This window comes from Mustela erminea, chromosome 11 (assembly GCF_009829155.1).
Source record: "Mustela erminea isolate mMusErm1 chromosome 11, mMusErm1.Pri, whole genome shotgun sequence".
NCBI classification, from domain to species: domain Eukaryota; kingdom Metazoa; phylum Chordata; class Mammalia; order Carnivora; family Mustelidae; genus Mustela; species Mustela erminea.
In genome coordinates, this window is record NC_045624.1 from 32,030,442 (window position 1) to 32,049,717 (window position 19,276).

General features: G+C 39.4%; 1 long non-coding RNA gene across 1 annotated transcript; it reads left to right on the plus strand.

Annotated features, from left to right (window-relative positions):
* Positions 1-6,790: 6,790 nt before the first annotated feature.
* On the plus strand, positions 6,791-18,867 carry LOC116568547. Its single transcript, XR_004276671.1, has 3 exons — positions 6,791-6,802; positions 14,359-14,363; positions 18,780-18,867. It is a non-coding gene; the product is annotated as an uncharacterized LOC116568547 (long non-coding RNA).
* Positions 18,868-19,276: the final 409 nt, after the last annotated feature.

A 19,276-nucleotide genomic window follows, 5' to 3' on the forward strand; every position in this document is an offset into this window, starting at 1 on the left:
AGTGTCTGCCTTCGGCTCAGTTCTTGATGTCAGGGTCCTGGGATGGCCTCTGCACTCAGCAGGGAGCTTGCTTCTCCTTCACCCTCTGCGCCTCCCCTCCGCTTGTGCTCTTGGTCTCTCTCTCAAATAAATAAATAAAATCTTAAAAAAAAAAAAAAGATAGAAGGAGAATAGCAAAGATCAGAGAGGAAATTCCTGAAATATACAGAGAGACTAAAAAGAGAATAGAAAAGATCAACAGAACTAAGAGATGGTTTTTGAAAAGATAAACAAAAGACACACTTAGCTAGACTCACCAAAAAGAGCAGAGGACTCTAATAAATACAATCAGAAATGGAAAAGGAGACATTACAACTGATACCACAAAAATACAAGAAATCATGATACTACTATGAACAATTATGCACTAATGAGTAGGAAAATCTAGAAGAAATAAATTTTAGAAACATAAACTCAGACTGATTCATTCAAGAGAAGAAGATCTAAGCAGATTGATTACTAGTAAGGAAACTGAATCAGTAACTAAAAACCTCTCAACACAAAGTCTATCATCAGACAGCTTCACTGGGGGAATTCTATCACATTTTTATGGAATACCAATCATTCTCAAATGCTTCCAAAAAACAGAAAAGAAAGGAATACCTCCAAACTCATTTTATATGGCCAGCATGACTCTAATACCAAAAATAGACAAAGACACTAGAAGAAAGAATAGGCCAATATTCCTCATAAACACAGATGCAAAATCCTCAACCAAATATTAGCAAATCAAATTCAACAATGCATTAAAGGATCACGTACCATGATAAAGTGGGATTAATTCCAGTAATTCCAGGATGACCCAAAATGTGCTAAATTGATGTAATACACTACATTAACAAAGTAAAGGAAAAAGGTATAATCTTCTAGTTATGAGATAAATAAGTAGTAAGGATGTAATGTAGAACATGTTGAGTACAGCAGGGCTTGCTGTATGACATATAAGAAAGGTTTTAAGAGAATAAGTCTGGGGGCACCTAGGTCACTCATTTGGTTAAACAACGACCTTCAGCTCAGGTCATGATCCTGGAGTCCCGGGATCGAGTCCCACGTCGGGCTACCTGCTCAGCGGGAAGTGTGCATCTCACTTCTGTCTCACGCTCTCTCTCTCTCTCTCTCTCTCTCATTCTCTCCTTTTCAAATAAATAAATAAATAAAATCTTAAAGAGAGAGGGATCTTAAAGAGAAATTCTGGAGAGTTCTCATCACAAAAATTTTTTTTTTCACTTTTTTCTATCTTTTCTATTTCTTGTATATATATGAGAAAAGAGAGGAGCTGAACCCATTGTTGCAATCATTTCACAATACACATAAAGCAAACCATCAGGTTGTGTGCTTCACGGGGAGGAGTCAAGATGGTAGAGAAGTAGCAGGCTGAGATGACATCAGGTAGCAGGAGATCAACTAGATAGCTTATCAAACCATTCCAGACACCTACAAATCCAACAGGAGATCAAACAGAAGAGCAACAATTCTAGAAACAGAAAATCGACCACTTTCTGAAAAGTAGGACCGGTGAGGAAGTGAATCCAAAGTGATGGGAAGATAGACCGCAGTGGGAGGGGCCGGCTCCCGGCAAGCGGCGGAGCAATGGAGCATAAAATCAGAACCTTTCAAAGTCTGCTCCACTGAGGGACATCACTCCAGAGGCTAAACCAGGGTGAAGCCCAGGCGGGGACTGTGTGGCCTCAGGTCCCGCAGGGTCACAGAAGGATCGGGGTGTCTGAATGTCACAGAGCTCGCAGCTATTAGAGCGGGGAAGCCAGCTAGAGACGGAGCCAAGGAGTAAGCTCTCAACTTGGGGTTACCTTGAACCATAATCCGTGGCACAGGCCACTGCTCTGTAAGTGGGTACCCCACAAGATCCAGGGAGACACCCCTGGAAGAGCTCAGGGATCTGTAGGGTTCGGAGACTCCAGGGAGAGCTGTGTGCCAGAGACAGAGATGCTTTGGGCACAGGCTGGGTGAGCTCCGAGTGCAGGCAGAGGCCAGGGAGACAGGAGTGATTGAGCGCTTTTCTCTGAGTGCGTCTGGAGGCCATGGAGACGGGAGTGATTGGGCGCTTTTCTCTGAGGGCGCACTGAGGGGTGAAGCCCCGATCTCTAGGCTCCTCCAGGCTGGAGATTGAGAGGCCACCATTTTCATTCCTGTCCTCCGGAACCCATGGAAAGTGATCAGGGAACAAAAGCTCCCAAAGCGAACACAAGCGGATTATTTAGCCTGGTCCCTGTTAAGGATGGGGCAATTCCACCTTGGGCAAAGACACCTGAGAATCACTACAACAGGGCCTGCCCCAGAAGATCAACAAGAAATCCAGCCAAGACCAAGTTCACTTACCAAGGAGAACAGCTGAATTCCAGAGAAGGAGAAAGCAAAGCATGGAATTCATGGCTTTCTCCCCATGATTCTTCAGTCTTGCAAAGTGAATTTATTTTTTCTTATGCTAAAATATTTTAACTTTTACTCTTTCCTCTTCTAACGTTTTTTAACTAGTTTATCTTAATAATATCTTTCATTTAAAAAATCTTTTTTGAACTTTCATTAGTATAGTCACATTTTTCCTTCATTATATCTAACTTTATTTTTTGTATACACATAGGTTTTCTTCTTCTAAAAAAATTTGGGATACAACTTTTTCTAAGAGATCAAACTATACCCAAATCTAGCACAGGGCTTTGTTCTAGTCTCCAGCCTGAGCAAATACTCTCCACTTTCTTTTTCTTTATTCTCCCACCCAACTTATCTTATCGACTCCTGTTTTAGAAATTAAAAAAAAATTTTTTTCATCTTTATAGTCATATTCCATCTCTTCATCGTGTTTACACTTATATATATGTTTCATTCTTTAAAATTTTGGGAGGTACTTTCTTCTAAGAGACCAAAATACTCCCAAAATTAAGTGGGTGACCCTGTTCTAGTCACCAGTCTAATATATATATGTTTTCTCTTTTTAAAAATTTTTCCCCCTAAACTTCTTTTTGTCCCCCCCCCCAATGATTTGGGTTCTCTTCTGATTTGGTTAAGGTACACTTTCCTGGGGTCTTTGCCACTCTTTCAGTATTTTATTCACTCCTTCATATATTCTTATCTGAATAAAATGACAAGGCGGAAAAACTCATCACAAGAAAAAAGAACAAGAGGCAGTACCAAAGGCTAAGAACCTAATCAATACAGACATTGGTAATATGTCAGATCTAGAGTTCAGAATGACGAGTCTCAAGGTGCTAGCTGGGCTCAAAAAAGGCGTAGAAGATATTAGAGAAACCCTGTCCGGAGAAATAAAAGCACTTCAAGAGAAATAAAAGAACTAAAATCTAACTAGGTTGAAATCAAAAAAGTTATTAATGAGGTGCAATCAAAAATGGAGTCTCTTACTGCTAGGATAAATGAGGCAGAAGAGAAAATTAGTGATATAGAACACCAAATGACAGAGAATAAAGCAGCTGAGCAAAAGAGAGACGAACAGCTACTGGACCACAAGGGGAGAATTCAAGAGATAAGTAATACCATTAGACGAAACATCAGAATAATTGGGATTCCAGAAGAAAGAGAGGGGAGCAGAAGTTATATTTAAGAGAATTATTGTAGAGAATGTCCCTAATATGGCAAAGGGAACCAGCATCAAAATCCAGGAGATGCAGAGACCCCCCCCCCAAAATCAATAAGAATAGGTCCACACCCTGTCATCTAATAGTAAAATTTACAAGTCTTAGCGACAAAGAGAAAATCCTGAAAGCAGCCCAGTACAAGAAGTCTGTAACATACAATGGTAAAAATATTAGATTGGGGGTGCCTGGGTGGCTCAGTGGGTTAAAGCCTCTGCCTTGGGCTCAGGTCATGATCCCAGGGTTCTGGGATCGAACCCTGCATCGGGCTCTCTGCTCCTCAGGGAGCCTGCTTCCTCCTCTTTCTCTGCCTGCCTCTCTGTCTACTTGTGATCTCTGTCTGTCAAATAAATAAAATCTTTAAAAAAAAATATTAGATTGGCAGCAGACTTATCCACAGAGACCTGGCAGGCCAGAAAGAACTGGCATGATATATTCAGAGCACTAATGAGAAAAACATGCAGCCAAGAATACTATATCCAGCTAGGCTAGCATTGAAAATAGAAGGAGAGATAAAAAGCTTCCAGGACAAACAAAAACTGAAAGAATTTGCGAATACCAGATGAGCTCTACAAGAAATATTGAAAAGGGTCCTCTAAGCAAAGAGAGACCCTAAAAGTAGTAGATCAGAAAGGAACAGAAACAATATACAGTCACCTTACAGGCAATACAGTGGCACTAAATTCATATCTCTCAATAGTTACCCTGAATGTAAATGGGCTAAGTGCCCCAATCAAAAGACACAGGGTATCAGAATGGATTAAAAAAAAAAACAAAACCCATCAATATGCTGTCTACAAGAAACTCACTTTAGACCCAAAGACACCACCAGATTTAAAGTGATGGGGTAGAAAACAATTTACCATACTAATGGATATCAAAAGAAACCTGGGGTGGCAATCCTTATATCAGATCAATTAGATTTTAAGCCAAAGACTATAATAAGAGATGAGGAAGCATATTGTATCATACTCAAAGTGTGTGTCCAGCACACTCTTGTGCTTCAAACTTGTACAGTGATATACAATTACTTCTCAATAAAACTGGAAAAATCCTATGATGATCTCAGTACACCAGAAAAAGCATTTGATAAAACTTAACATTCCTTCATGCAAAAAAACCTCACAACAATCAGCATATAGAGGGAACATACCTCAATATTAATAAAAGCCATAAGTGACAAGTCCACAACCAACTGAAAGCTTTTCATCTAAGATCAAATACAAGGCAAGGAAGTCCACTTTCTCCACTTTTATTCAACATAGTATCAGACATCCCAGCCAGGGCAATTAGGCAAGAAAAAGAAAAAAAAGCATCCAAATTGTAAAGGAAGAAGTAAAATTGTCACTAGTTACATGACATGATACTATATGAAAAACCCATTAGGACTCCACCAAAAAACTGTTAAAACAGCAAATTCAGTAAAGTTGAAGGATGCAAAATAAATATACAAAAATCAGGTGTTTCTATACACAAATAACAAACTATCAGAAGGAGCAACTAAAAAACCAATCTCATTTATATTTGCATCAAAAAGAATAAAACACCTAGGAATAAATTTACCAAGGAGGTCAAAGACTTGGTATACTTGGCACACTGAAAACTGTAAGACACTGGGGTGCCTGGGTGGCTCAGTGGGTTAAAGCCTCTGCCTTAGGCTCAGGTCATGATCCCACGGTCCTGGGATTGAGCCCGGCATCGGGCTCTCTGCTCAGCAGGGAGCCTGCTTCCTCCTCTCTCTGACTCCCTCTCTGCCTACTTGTAATCTCTGTCTGTCAAATAAATAAATAAAAATTTTTTAAAAAATTAAAAAACCTGTAAGACACTGATGAAAGAAATTAAAGAGAAATCAAAGATGGCAAAAATAAATGGAAAGATATTCTGTGCTCATTGTGTTCATGGATTGGAAGAACTTACATTGTCAAAAATGTCCCTATTTCTCAAAGCAATACAGATTCAATGCAATCCTTATCAAATTTCTAGTGGAATTTTTTTTTTTTTTTACAGAAATACAATGAACAACCCTCCTGTTTGTATGAAACCACAAAAGACCCCAAATAGCCGGCAATCCTGAGGACAAAAAACAAACAAATGAACAAACAAAACCACACAAAGCTAGAGACATCATTTTCCCTGACTTCAAACTATATTATAAAGCCATACTAATAAAAAAGCATGGTACTGACATAGAAACAGACCCATGTATCAATAGAACAGAACAGTGTCCAGAAATAAATGTACATAGATGGTCAATTAATTTATGACAAACAGTCAAGAAGGTTCAATGGGAAAGGATGGTCACTTCAATAGATGATGCTGGGAAAACTGAACAGCCACATGCAAAAGAATGAAACTGGACCACTATCCATACCACTCACAAAATTAACTCCAATGTATTAAAGACCTAAAGGTAAGACCTGAAACCACAAAACTCCTAGGAAAAAATATAGGGGGTAAGCTTCTTGATATAGAATTTGGCAGTGACTTTTTTGGATTTGACACTAAAGGCAACAAAAGTAAAGGAAAAAAAGTGGGACTACATCAGGCTAAAAAGCTTTTGTGCAGCAAAGATAACCAACAGCAAAATGAAAAGACAACCTAGGGAATAGAGAAAATATTTGCAAATCATCTATTTAATAAGGGGTTAATATCTAAAATATATTAAGAACTCGTGTAGAAAACAAACAATCTCATTTTAAAAATGAGCAGAGAATGTGAACAGAGCTTTTCCCAAAGATCTATAGGAACATGAAAAGTATGCTCAACATCACTACTCATCGGGGAAATGCAAATAAATAACCAACAGAATGGCTATTATAAAAAAATAAGAAATAATGAGTTTTGAGAAGGATGTGGAGAAACAAAACCCTCAAGTACTGTTGGTAGGAATATGAACTGATGGCAGCACTGTGGAAAAAATTACGGAGTTTCCTCAAAAAAATTCAAGATAGAATTTTATGATCCAGCAATCCCACTGCTGGGCATTTATCCAAAGGAAAAGGAATCACAATCTCAAAAAGATAAAAAGATATCTGTATCCCTATGTTCACTGCAGCATTATTTACAATAACCAAGACATTGAAACAACTTAAGAGTTCATTAATGGGTAATTGGATGAAGGAAATGTGGTATATACATATAAGGGAATATAAGAATTAGTCTTTTTCTCCTCAAAATAACCCATAGATTCAGAGCAAGAGTCAGCAAAATTTCTGCAGTTTTTTTTTTTTTAAATAAGTTGACAAACTAAAATCTAAACTTGTATGGAAATACAAGTACATGAAACAGCCAAGCTAATTTTGAAAAGAATAGTAAAGTTGTAGGATTTGCACTAACAGAATTCAAGACTTACTACAAAGTTACAGTAATTGAGAATAAGTAGTACTGGTATAAGGTTGGATATACAGATCCTGGAAATAGTGAGTCTGGAATAGACCTACCCACAATGAGGAAACAGGAAAGGGAATCTTTATGACAAACGGCATGAAACAATCATACTCTCAGATGTAAAAGGATAAAGAAAAACTTCAACTTTCACATTATATGTAAAAAATCAACTCAAATGAATTAAAGACCTAAATGTAAGAGCTAAAAGTATATAACTACTAAAAGAAATCATGGATCGATTTACCTTAGATTAGGCATAGTTTTCTTAGGATATAAAAAGTACTAATTATTAAAATTGACTACTGGCAGCTTTTGACCTGCATAAATTCCCTTATTTACATCTGGACAAGCTATTAAGAAACCTTGGATGCTCTCTCTTTTCTCATGGCTGAGAAGTTTCAGTCACGCAAGTCCCACATACACAAAGGAACCCTCACCCCAGCCCTACTACCTAACCACCATGATATCTCAAATCCTCAATACTTCCAATCCCATTTGGACTCGCTTTGGTACCTGGCTTGCTTTCCCCAGAAAAACTTATTATAGGAGTAATAAACTTTTTTATACCCTCTTGGGTGGGTGTGTGTCCACACAAAATATTCAGTTTTGATAGCTGAACCAAATTTTAGGTGAAGGGTTATAGTTTCTTCAATGGAGTAATGACATCATCATCTTCTTTTTCTTCTTTTGAAGGGTTAAATACTAACTTATACCTCACTTAATTTTGTGAACATTACACATTAAGTACCTTTACCTTTAAACCTAATATTTACCCCAATGTACTTTATTTTTTTTTTCAAGATTTTATTTACTTGACAGAGAGAGAGAGATCACAAGTAGGCAGAGAGGCAGGCAGAAGCAGGATCCCTGCTGAGCAGAGAGCCCGATTTGGGGCTCGATCCCGGTACCCTGAGATCATGACCTGAGCCAAAAAACAGAGGCTTTAACCCAGTGAACCACCCAGGTGTCCCATACCCCAATGTACTTTAAAGAAGACAACCATACCAACTAACATTTTAAACAGTGTCCACTACTGTGCAGTTATGTCAGTCATGGAAATCTTGTTTATATGTATTCTAATTTAGGCCTATACCCTGTTAAGCTCCCATCTCTCTTATTCATTAGAGCATTTGCATTACCAAGATGGATTATTATTTTGTTCTTTCTCATGCCTTCCTTGACAAATCTATTTCATAACCACTTCAGACTTTTCAAAGATGAGGTCCAGATTCATGGAAGCATATGGTGCTTTGGGGTAGACCTGAGACAGAATGCCTGTTTTTTTTAATTTCAAATCAAGACTCGTTCCCCCTTGTGAAGGCAACCTCTATATTATAGAGTCTAACCAGTACCTGTCTTTAAAGAGATAGAGACTTGTGCTTCAGAAGACACTGTTTATACTGAATTTCATGTGAATGGTACCTTTGGATTCTTAAAAATGTCCACCTACCATAGTACCTGTCATTCTTGTCTAAGCTGATAAAGAACCTACAGTAAATTAAAAAGGTATTGCTTTGAAACTCCAGATGAGTGATTCATCTATAGCAAAGTCAGAAGCCAGTATGTACATTGCCAGTATCACAGACCAATGAGGCATACAAGTTTTGATGGAACTTCTAAAACACTAAAAACATATCTTTTCAGTCCTGATTTTTAATTTAAGTCTCAATCATCTGTGGGCCACTCACATATTTGCATTTAGATAAAAAACTTATAAGAATAAATGGCTTTTGGGGGGTGGGAGGTTGGGGTACCAGATGGTGGGTATTATAGAGGGCACGGATTGCATGGAGCACGGGGTGTGGTGCAAAAATAATGAATACTGTTATGCTGGAAATAAATTAAAAAAATAAATTAATTAATTAAAAAAAAAAAAAAAGAATAAATGGCTTTTAACATCCCAAGCAAGAATCTCTAGTTGAGATAATTCATGTGCCATACTCAAACATTAGGAGTTTTTCCCTTCCTCACTGAGGTCTTTCCCAGCTTCTCTTAATCATGGCATGAGCTAGGCCAGCTGTCTGCACTGAGTGCTAGTCATGGCACCAATCAAATACCTTAAGACTTTCCTTTCGGATTTACTCTTTTCTCCAGCTCAATTCTGTAGTTCCTACCTTATAATGATGACCATTTCCCCCTTTATTAAGTAGCATATTATAAGGGTCGATTATGCTCACAACCTGATTCTATCTCATTTTTTTTCTAATTGATACCTGCTACTTCAAGACTTCACTGGTGCTCTAAGTAAACCCCAAGAGTATATATAAAAATAAAGAAGATATAAAAGATATAAAAATAATATCCAGCATGACTGCTTCTAAAAAATAAGGGTTTGACCTTCTCTAGTCAGACTGGAGAGTTAAAAAATGAGTTAGATGCCTGGGTGGCTCAGTGGTTTGGGCTGCTGCCTTCGGCTCGGGTCATGATCTCAGGGTCCTGGGATCGAGCCCCGCGTCGGGCTCCCTGCTCCGCGGGAAGCCTGCTTCCCTCTCTCTCTCTCTCTCTCTCTCTCTGCCTGCCTCTCTGCCTACTTGTGATCTCTGTCTGTCAAATAAATAAATAAAATCTTTAAAAAAAAAAATGAGTTAGAAACCTTGCACACAACAGTCAGCACACATTTTCAAAGACAGCACACGACATCACAACTCTAGACAGAACTACATTCACTATAAGGTATATGACTATACAACATCACACCAGTCAGAATGGCTAAAATACCAAGTCAGAAAATAACAAATGTTGTTGTGGATGCAGAGAAAGGCGAACCCTCTTACACTATTTTTGGGAATCCAGGCTGGTGCAGCCACTCTGGAAAACAGTATGGAGGTTCCTCAAAAAGTTGAAAATAGAGTTACTCTATGACTCAGCAACCACACTACTAGGTATTTACACCAAAGATACAAATGTAATGGGCAGATGGGGCACCTGCACCCCAATGTTTATAGCAGCAATGTCTACAATAGCCAAACTGTGGAAAGAGCTGAGATGTCCATCAACAGATGGATGGATAAGGAAGATGTGGTTCATATATATAATGGAATATTACTCAGCCATCAGAAAGGATGAATGCTTACCATTTACACTGACCTGGATGGAACTGGAGGGTATTATGCTGAACAAAATAACTCAATCAGAGAAAGGCAATTATCATATGGTTTTACTTATATGTGGAGTATAAGAAACAGTGCAGAGGATCATATGGGAAGGGCAGGAAAACTAAATGGGAAGAAATCAGAGAGGGATACAAATCATGAGAGATTCTCATACATAGGAAATAAACTGAGGGTTGCTGGAGGGATGGAGTAATTGTATGATAGGTATTAAGGAGGGCACATGAGGTGATGTGTACTGGGTGTTATAGGCCACTGATGAATTATTGAACTGTACATCTGAAACGAATGAATACATATTGCTATCCCATGAAAGTCATTGTATTGATTTTAGAAAGAAAATCAGGTTAGTCATGTTTTTAATACCAAAATATCTAGCAAATTCATCAATGAGTTAGAACTTTACATGAACAGAGAACTGTGGGGACTTTTTTTTTTTTTAAGATTTTATTTATTTATTTGATAGACAGAAATCACAAGTAGGCAGAGAGGCAGGCAGAGAGAGAGGAGGAAGCAGGCTCCCTGCCAAGCAAGAGAGCCCGATGCGGGACTCGATCCCATGACCCTGAGATCATGACCTGAGCCGAAGGCAGAGGCTTAACCCACTGAGCCACCCAGGCGCCCTGTGGGGACTTTTTTATGTAAGTCTGTGATTTTACAGAACTGGGACCCAAGGCCTACAGAGTTAATGACTGTTCAAGGTAATAAAAGTACTTAGTAGCCAATCAGACTATAGTCTGGATTTTATGACTCATGCTGCAGCATTCTTTAATCAAGATCCTTTATTTTTACCTTCTCCAAATCCATCATCATAATTCTTCTGGTAATGCACCCTGATTTTTCTTGGGAAACAAGTCTTTTTCTTCTCAGACACTGGACCAGGCAGAGCTGACTCCCTCCCCAGTTTCAAGAGCTGGCCTATGATTTAGTTTGGGCAATCAGAGCCAGACATACTCAATTCTAGGACTATGTTTCAGGTTCCAGTAATCATTCATTCCACTACCAACGCTGTTGAGAGAATAGACTGTAAGCCTGGAGTTGCTGCAGCTAGCTTACCATGTTAAGGAGTAAGCCACGCTGAGCTCACATGAATAAATCAATTCCCCTTTTGGCTTAAACCAGAGTAAGTCAAATTTCTGTCTCTCATGATTGGAAATCCCCACGAATACACTTTCTATTATACAGTGCCATGAATGATCAAATTTTGTGAAAAGGAAAGAAAGCCCATCTAAAACCTGCAAAGACATTGTCTAATATAATGCAGTTATCTTTTCCTTTTCCACTATATGCTGTGGATACATGTGGATACATGATGTTGATATATTGATATAAAGTCTTAGAAAATTGTACTTTGTTCTGCCTTAATTTTGGAGGAATTGGTGTGATTAGTTATAGGTACTAGGCCAATTTGAGCGCAGAGAACAGGACCCCAGTGTCTGTTTATCCTCACCAAGGAATTGAAACAGGATAAAATCTGAGCCAGAGAATAGTTTAAGAAACCTTCACAAATCTCTTCAGAGAACATTCTAGATTCTAAGAAAGCTAACAAAAAGCTGCAATCTGAGGATTGTACTATCTTCACAGACTGCACACAATTATTTTCCTTTTTATAGGACAATGATATTATGAAATTTTACAGAAAAAATAGACAATTAAGTTTTGAATCTATCAAAGCCACTCAAAACTCATTCTAATTATTGACAGTATGGACAAGAATTTTTTTTTTTTTTTTTTTTTAGCTCTATTGGTAAAGCTATGGTGCTATTTCTGGCTGTGGGCAAGATGGACCAGATAGCCATGTAGGCTAAGTCATAAGGGTCTGGATTGGAGAGAAAAGCAGTGACTCATTCAGTTTCTTCTCCCTGGGGCAAAGGAGAGGATTTGATGCTGACTGAGGTCTACCAGGATCAAATTCTAGAGTCAAAGAGGTAGGACTGGTCCAGGACCATCAAGGTTTCAAGTGAAGTGCCCTGTATTTCTAACATGCTTCACTACTATCTTATCCTGCAACCTCTGAGAATGTATGGAAGTTTGGAAAGGGTTGATACATGATACAGCCCATGAACTGAAGCTTCATTAGCTTTATGTGATTTCCTTTGGCAGATTCCTAAGCCTAGGCTTGAGAACTGGCCATTTATCTAAATTGTGAGTCTCTGAGTAAGTCAGAAAGGAAAAGGGAGAGGAAGATTATGAGGAAGGTAAGGGCTGAATATGGACATGAGGCAGCCAATATATTTCGGTGGTCTACACACAAGTCATTTTGAGACACTGAACAAGTAATTCTATCACATTTTATAGGTGAGGACAAGAAAGCCTAAAGGTAGGCTCTCAGCTCAATGTCACAGGTAGCCTAGCAGTCAAAAAAGCAAACTTGAGAGGTGGCTGAATATTACGCAAACTTACAACAACCGTGGGTCAATGAATTCTTCATGTCCTAGAGGTTTTCTTGCCAAGGCAGCATGAAAAGTGTTTGGCCAGGTTTATCCACCTGGCACTTACCTAATGAAAATGATGGTTGTAAGCACCGTGTAAAAAACAGATCTTGAGAAGGATTGCCAAATTCTGGTTCTAGAGGATTATTGGATCAGAGATGCTATCATTTCTTGAAATGGAGCTCTGAATGGCCTCTGTGTGCAGACCAGACAGTGAGTTATACATGCAAAATGTGAGAACCTTAAATCAAAGGAGAGGCAGCTTACCTCCCCAACCCTCAGAGAATAAAATAAAGTGCAAAGGAAAAGCTTCAAGTTAGATACATGGAGAATTGAAAAAAACATTTTTAGGGCGCCTGGGTGGCTCAGTGGGTTAAGCCACTGCCTTCTGCTTAGGTCATGATCTCAGGGTCCTGGGATCAAGTCCCAAATCGGGCTCTCTGCTCGGTGGGGAGCCTGCTTCCCCATCTCTCTCTCTGCCTGCCTCTCTGACTACTTGTGATCTCTGTCAAATAAATAAAGAAAATCTTTAAAAAAAAAATAAAGATTTTCATATGGGTTAGAGAATGATCTCACATGGAAGTTTCTACCACACCTGAGAGAGAATAAACCTCCCTCATTCACTGGGGAGCCAATTCTTTATCTGCCCTGAGGTACTAACCACTTACATTTTCCTTTCCTTTATGATATTAAGTTTTCAGCCTCTTCTCTGACGCTAACACAACACCAAACCACAACACCCCCCAGCTTTGTTTCCCAAGGGGCAACAACCCAACTTGCTGTCTGGGAGGAAAAATATAACTCAATAATCCTAAAAGTAAATACTGTTGATACAAAAGGATTATTAAATAAAATCCACTCTGTGTTCTGTTGACCTTGACAAAGTTTCCTAAAAGAGGTCTTTTCCTCTGAAGAAAAGAAACTTTGATAGACCAATGGTAGCAGTATAATAGGCAGAAATTGGAGCTGAAGTCTTTGTTTTCAGTGTTTACCTTTAAATGGAGAATAAAATGTCAACCTGTAGAAAGTATGTAAAATCATTAATTATGAAACATCAAAGCATTGGTTATGTGAGTAAACATCTGAAAAGTCTCTTGGAGTGGCTTACCATATTGGACAAAGCTTCTATGATTTTTATTCATTCATGACTATTTATTGATACCTCTGAGTGAGTGAAGGGTCTTAAAGGAGATCTCTTGACTGAAGTCTACTGTTCAACATTAACAATGAAGATAATGAGTCTAGGAATGGCTAGTTGAAGTACTGTATTAAGCTTCATCTGAATAACTTAGCGACAGTACTGAATAACCTCCAGACTGTACAGTAAGTACATTTCCCAGAAAGAGTGGCCATTTTTACATCATTAGATGGAGACCCTAGCTGACAATGTTACTCTTACTATATTTCTAGTAGTTCTTACTCCAAGTTGTTTAAAAGGCAAAAGAGAAACTCATGATAATTTTATCACAGAGAGGTGAAAACTTCATTCCATATATTCCATATAATTCCATATATTATGAACAGTGGGAATTTCTACCTATTGGAAACCATTAAAACGATCCTGGGATCGAGCCCCACATCGGGCTCTCTGCTCAGCAGGGAGCATGCTTCCTCCTCTCTCTCTGCCTGCCTCTCTGCCTACTTGTGATCTCTGTCTGTCAAATAAATAAATAAAATCTTTAAAAAAAACAAACAAACAAACAAACAAACAAAAAAAACGATCCAAGTGAAGAAATGCCATAGAATGAATGTTTGTGTCTCCCTAAAATTCACTTTTTTTTAAAGTATATGTGCTGCCAAAGTGAGTACCTCCCTAAAATTCATATGTTGAAACATAATTCCCACTGCGGTGTTATTAAGGAGGGAGATGATTAGGTCAGGTGGATAGAGCCCTCATGAATGGGCTTAGTCCCCTTATAAGAGACCTCAGAGTAATCCTTTGCCCCTTCTGCCATGGGAAGACACAGGAAAGCATAGTTGTCAATGAACCAGGAAACAGGCACCACCAGACACTGATCTTGCTGGTGCCTTGATCTTCTTGAACTTCCCAGCTTCCAGAACTGTAAGAAATACTTTTCTGTTGTTTATAAACCACCCAGACTATAGTATTTCGGTAGAGCATCCTGAACTAACTAAGCCAAAAATCAACATTGAGAATAAGCTTGTTTACTGGTTAAGGTAAATTAGATAACATAGCGGGACTACCTCCCTTCCTATCCAAAGCCAGACCTTGACTATGATTTACAGACTCAATGGCAGGTGAGAAAGCTAAGACCTTATACCAACAATACTAGGTACCAAACATGTGTCATTTTCTGCCCACAGGTTATCACAGTCTTGTAGAGGGACACACTCTAGTGCAGTAAGACATTGTGCAAATGCGCAAAACGTGCAAATGTACAAAAAAGTGCAAAATGCAGTAGCATCCGTTATACCTGAGAAATAGGAGAGAGGTCTCCAAAAACTTCTGGAGTATATGAACAACATAACTTATCCATTTGTGTTTGAAACCGAGCATATGAGACAGTAGATTTAAAGAGGGACTCTGCGGCTGATTAGCAACCTAAGCATGAGGTGGTCACTATCCAGCCCAATTCAAGGCCCTAAGTAGAAAGCCTAAGAACAGGGGAGAAAAAGGGTTGGTGCCCAGTACTGTCTTAGCACTGAAAATGACAAACTTGTCACAGTAATACTCACTCCACAAGTCCCAACCTAAAGCCATTTATACAAAGCCACCTCCAACCTCCTATCCCATCATCCACTCAGGTGCTCTTCTGAAGTCCCACAGGCTTTACTTGTGCCTCTCTTATACCTCTTATTATCATCTGCCTTGTGTCTGAGGTATTGCTGTTATTAAGTTACACACTCCTTGAGGGCAGAAACCCATATTTATATCTCCCTCTGTACTTTATACATAGTAAGTGCTCAATAAATCCATATGTATTTTGCATTTAATTAAATGAGGACTAACTTAAGAATTACAAAACTGAGGCAGCCCTGGAAGCAGGGGTGCCTGTAAGAGGAAAGGGGGCAACAGTTGTACAATCTATTTTATTTATTCTTACTATATCCCTTGCCTTGGTAGTGCCACTCCCATCCATCACAGTCCAGTCCAGTCAGTGTCTAGGCTCAAAGAGATCTTGAGGGGCACAAAATCTTTTTATTTCATTTTCTGTTCTTCAAAAACCTCACCATGCAAGTACCTTCCCCAATACTGTTACCTCCTTTTTTCTCTTTCTAGCCAGACTAAAGCATTATGCTTCCTATTCCAAAGATAAATGAGGCCACTGTGGGAATGCAAGCTGGTACAGCCACTCTGGAAAAGAGTATGGAGGTTCCTCAAAAAGTTGAAAATAAGCTACCCTATGACCCAGCAATTGCACTACTTTTATTTACTCCAAAGATACAAATGTAGTGATCCAAAGGGGCACCTGCACCCCATTGTTTATAGCAGCAATGTATACAATAGCCAAACTATGGAAAGAGCTTAGATGTCCATCGACAGATGAATGGATAAAGAAGATGTGGCATATATATATGTATATGTACACACACACACACACAGGAATATTATGCAGCCATCAAAAAATGAAATCTTGTCATTTGCAATGACATGGATGCTAGAGGGTATTATGCTAAGTGAAATAAGTCACTCAGAGAAATACAATTATCATATCATCTCACTGGTATGTGGAATTTGAGAAACAAGGCAGAGGATCATAGGGGAAGAGAGGAAGAAATGAAACAAGATGAAACCAGAGAGGGAGATAAATCATAAGAGACTCAATCTCAGGAAACAAACTTGGGGTCGCTGGAGTGGAAGAGGTAGGAGGGATAGGTGGCTGGGTGATGGACATTGGGGAGGGTATGTTACTGTGAGCACTGTGAATTGTGTAAGACTGATGAGTCACAGACCTGTACCCCTGAAACAAATAATACATTATCTGTTAATAAAAAATAGATAAGTAAATAAATAAATAAATAAATAACAAATGAAGCTACCAGCTAGGAATTCCCTTATCCTCCTATTCTTATTTCTTGACGTACAAATAGCCAAAGCATTACAACAAAGCTTTCCCATGAAAAGGCACCATCCAGATTTCCTGATGTGCAGGCGTAAATGCTGATGACTCCAGCTGCTGTCCCTCGGGGTCTCCTGCTGCATTTGTTTTGAGGCCAGGTTTTCCTCATGATATTCCCAGCATGACTGAACATGGAAGGGATGCTGACAGGCCCAGCCCCTGAGACATGGGACTTTTTCAGTTGTAGACCTGGGCATTCCATGGGCCTAGCCAGAACTTCCTTGGGACGGAGTTATACCTGAGACGCTTCCTGCCTAATCTCCTGGTGTCCCTTTCCTTCATAGTTGTAGACCTCCATGGTTAGAAGGATCTCCCCAATTTCTCTTGCTCCCTCTTCTTGATCTTTCCCCAATAAATGTCTTACACATCTAAACACATCTTGCTGTCTTCCCAGAGAACCGTAACTAAGATACTTCTATCACGAATGAAGTTTTCTCTCTCACCTGTATGATTATCCCAGGACCTAGCTCATTCAGACTATTGGGTACCTTTTATTTTCCCTCACTGTAGTTCTTTCCCTGAAGCCTGCATGTGAGCTCAAAAAGCCCCCATTAAGAAAATAAAAAGGATCACCTTCTAGCAAATGACATCTCGTTCCATGTCTTCTCATCCAGCCCTTTCCTTTGCTCCTTTATTCTTTAATCAACTAAAATGTGCTCAGATAGTGAAACTGCTATTCCTTAAGTCACCAATGACTTTCTAATTCCCAGAACCAATAGACAGTTTTTAAGCTTGAAATTAATATATTTCTGTGTTGCATATGTCACCATTGACCATGCTTCCCTCGCCATGAAGACTTTCTCCTCCCATGGTCCCCAGGTCATCAAGCTTAGTCTTCTTTCTACTCCCCAGTAGCAGCCTCTCAGCCTCCTTCACTGACTCCTCGAGCTGTTCACCTCCAAAGTCCCCACACCACAGCTTTTGCACTTGTTCTTCTGCTCAGTGCATTTTTCCTCAGAGAATCTCAGTTACTTCGATGATTTTAACAACATATATGCTGAGGCTTACCAAAAGACATGTCTGTATGGCGGGTGGGATGTACCTAGACCTAGCTGACTGTGAAATAGACGTCAGATAATTGCCTCCGATTTGACAGGTCCACATCACAACCTATCCCTTCACCTTTCCCTTCAGGTGTTCATATCCTTAGTTTCTTATCTTGGTTGTCAGAAGCATAAAGACAAAACCTGTCCATCAACCTTATTTCTTCTCTCCATGTGGAAACTTCATGGATGGTGGTTTCAACTATAAAACACAGAGCTTAGGTCTCTACAGCTCAATTTTGCGTGATAGCTTGGAGTGTCTCTGATAGACAGGAAAACCAGAAAGAAGAGGACAAAAGACAAGCAGAAAAATAAAGTAGGGCATAATAAGATTTAAAAATAAAAAGAAACTATCTGTTTAGTTATCTGCCTTTAGACTGAAATGGAAATAGTGTTCTTATCCCCAATTTACAGATGGATAGTTTCAACCCAGATTGATTAACTCAAGGCCAGTTAGCAAGTCTGCTGCAAAAGGGAAACCAAGACCCAGGATTCTGGTTTATTAGTGCAGAGCACCTCGTGCTACATGACGAAGACTCAATGGTGACAAAGTAAATATAAGGGAGGCCAGGTGTTTCAGCAAGCACTGTCCCACCATAATGGGACACAGAGACATCTTTCAGAGAAAGCCCTCTCCTCATTCCATGCATCTCTAAGCATTGGGCTTAATCTCAAATACCATCTGCGCAGACAGTGCAGCATCTGTATAAAAAGAGCAGAAGGCAACTTACTCTCCTCTGCTTGTCACCTGAAAGGAATAAATCCTTCCTGGATGACAGCCCACCCTGCTACCACCAAGTCTGAGAAGCCATCTGGGGCAGTCATTCTCCTAAAATCCATGAACATCAGTGGACATCACTTCATCAGAGCAGTATCATTGGTTTCAAGGAAATTCTCGTGCTGGGAGGGAGCTCTGGGTACCCTAAACCTGACACAACATATCTCAGAGAATTATATGCTATCTGGCCAAACATGATAATGATTTCACTGAGGTGTTGGAGAGCATGCTGAAGTTATTACAAACTCAGTTTTTATAAGTCTGTCAAATCACATTGTAAAGTGGGCTCTTAGCAGAATCTAGAATTAGGACTTTTTAAAGAACAACATTTTGGGGGTGCCTGGGTGGCTCAGTGGGTTAAAGCCTCTGCCTTTGGCTCAGGTCATGATCCCAGGGTCCTGGGATCAAGCCCTGCATCGGGCTCTCTGCTCGGCGGGGAGCCTGCTTCTTCCTCTCTCTCTCTCTGCCTGCCTCTCTGCCTACTTGTGATCTCTGTCTGTCAAATAAATAAATAAAATCTTTAAAAAAAAAAAAAAGAACAACATTTTGGTCAGCTATGAAGAAAAACAAAGTGCACTGATCCTTAGCAAAAGAACTTTCCAAACTTTTCTTTTCTTTTTTAAGATTTCATTTTGAGAGAGAATGAGAGAATAAGGGAGTACACTCAGGGGGAGGCTCAATCCCAGGACCCAGGAATCATGTCCTGAGCCAAAGGCCAACGCTTAACTGACTGAGCCACGGAGGTGTCACCTAACCTATTCTTTACACAGTAGATAATATCATGTTCTGACCTTCTACAA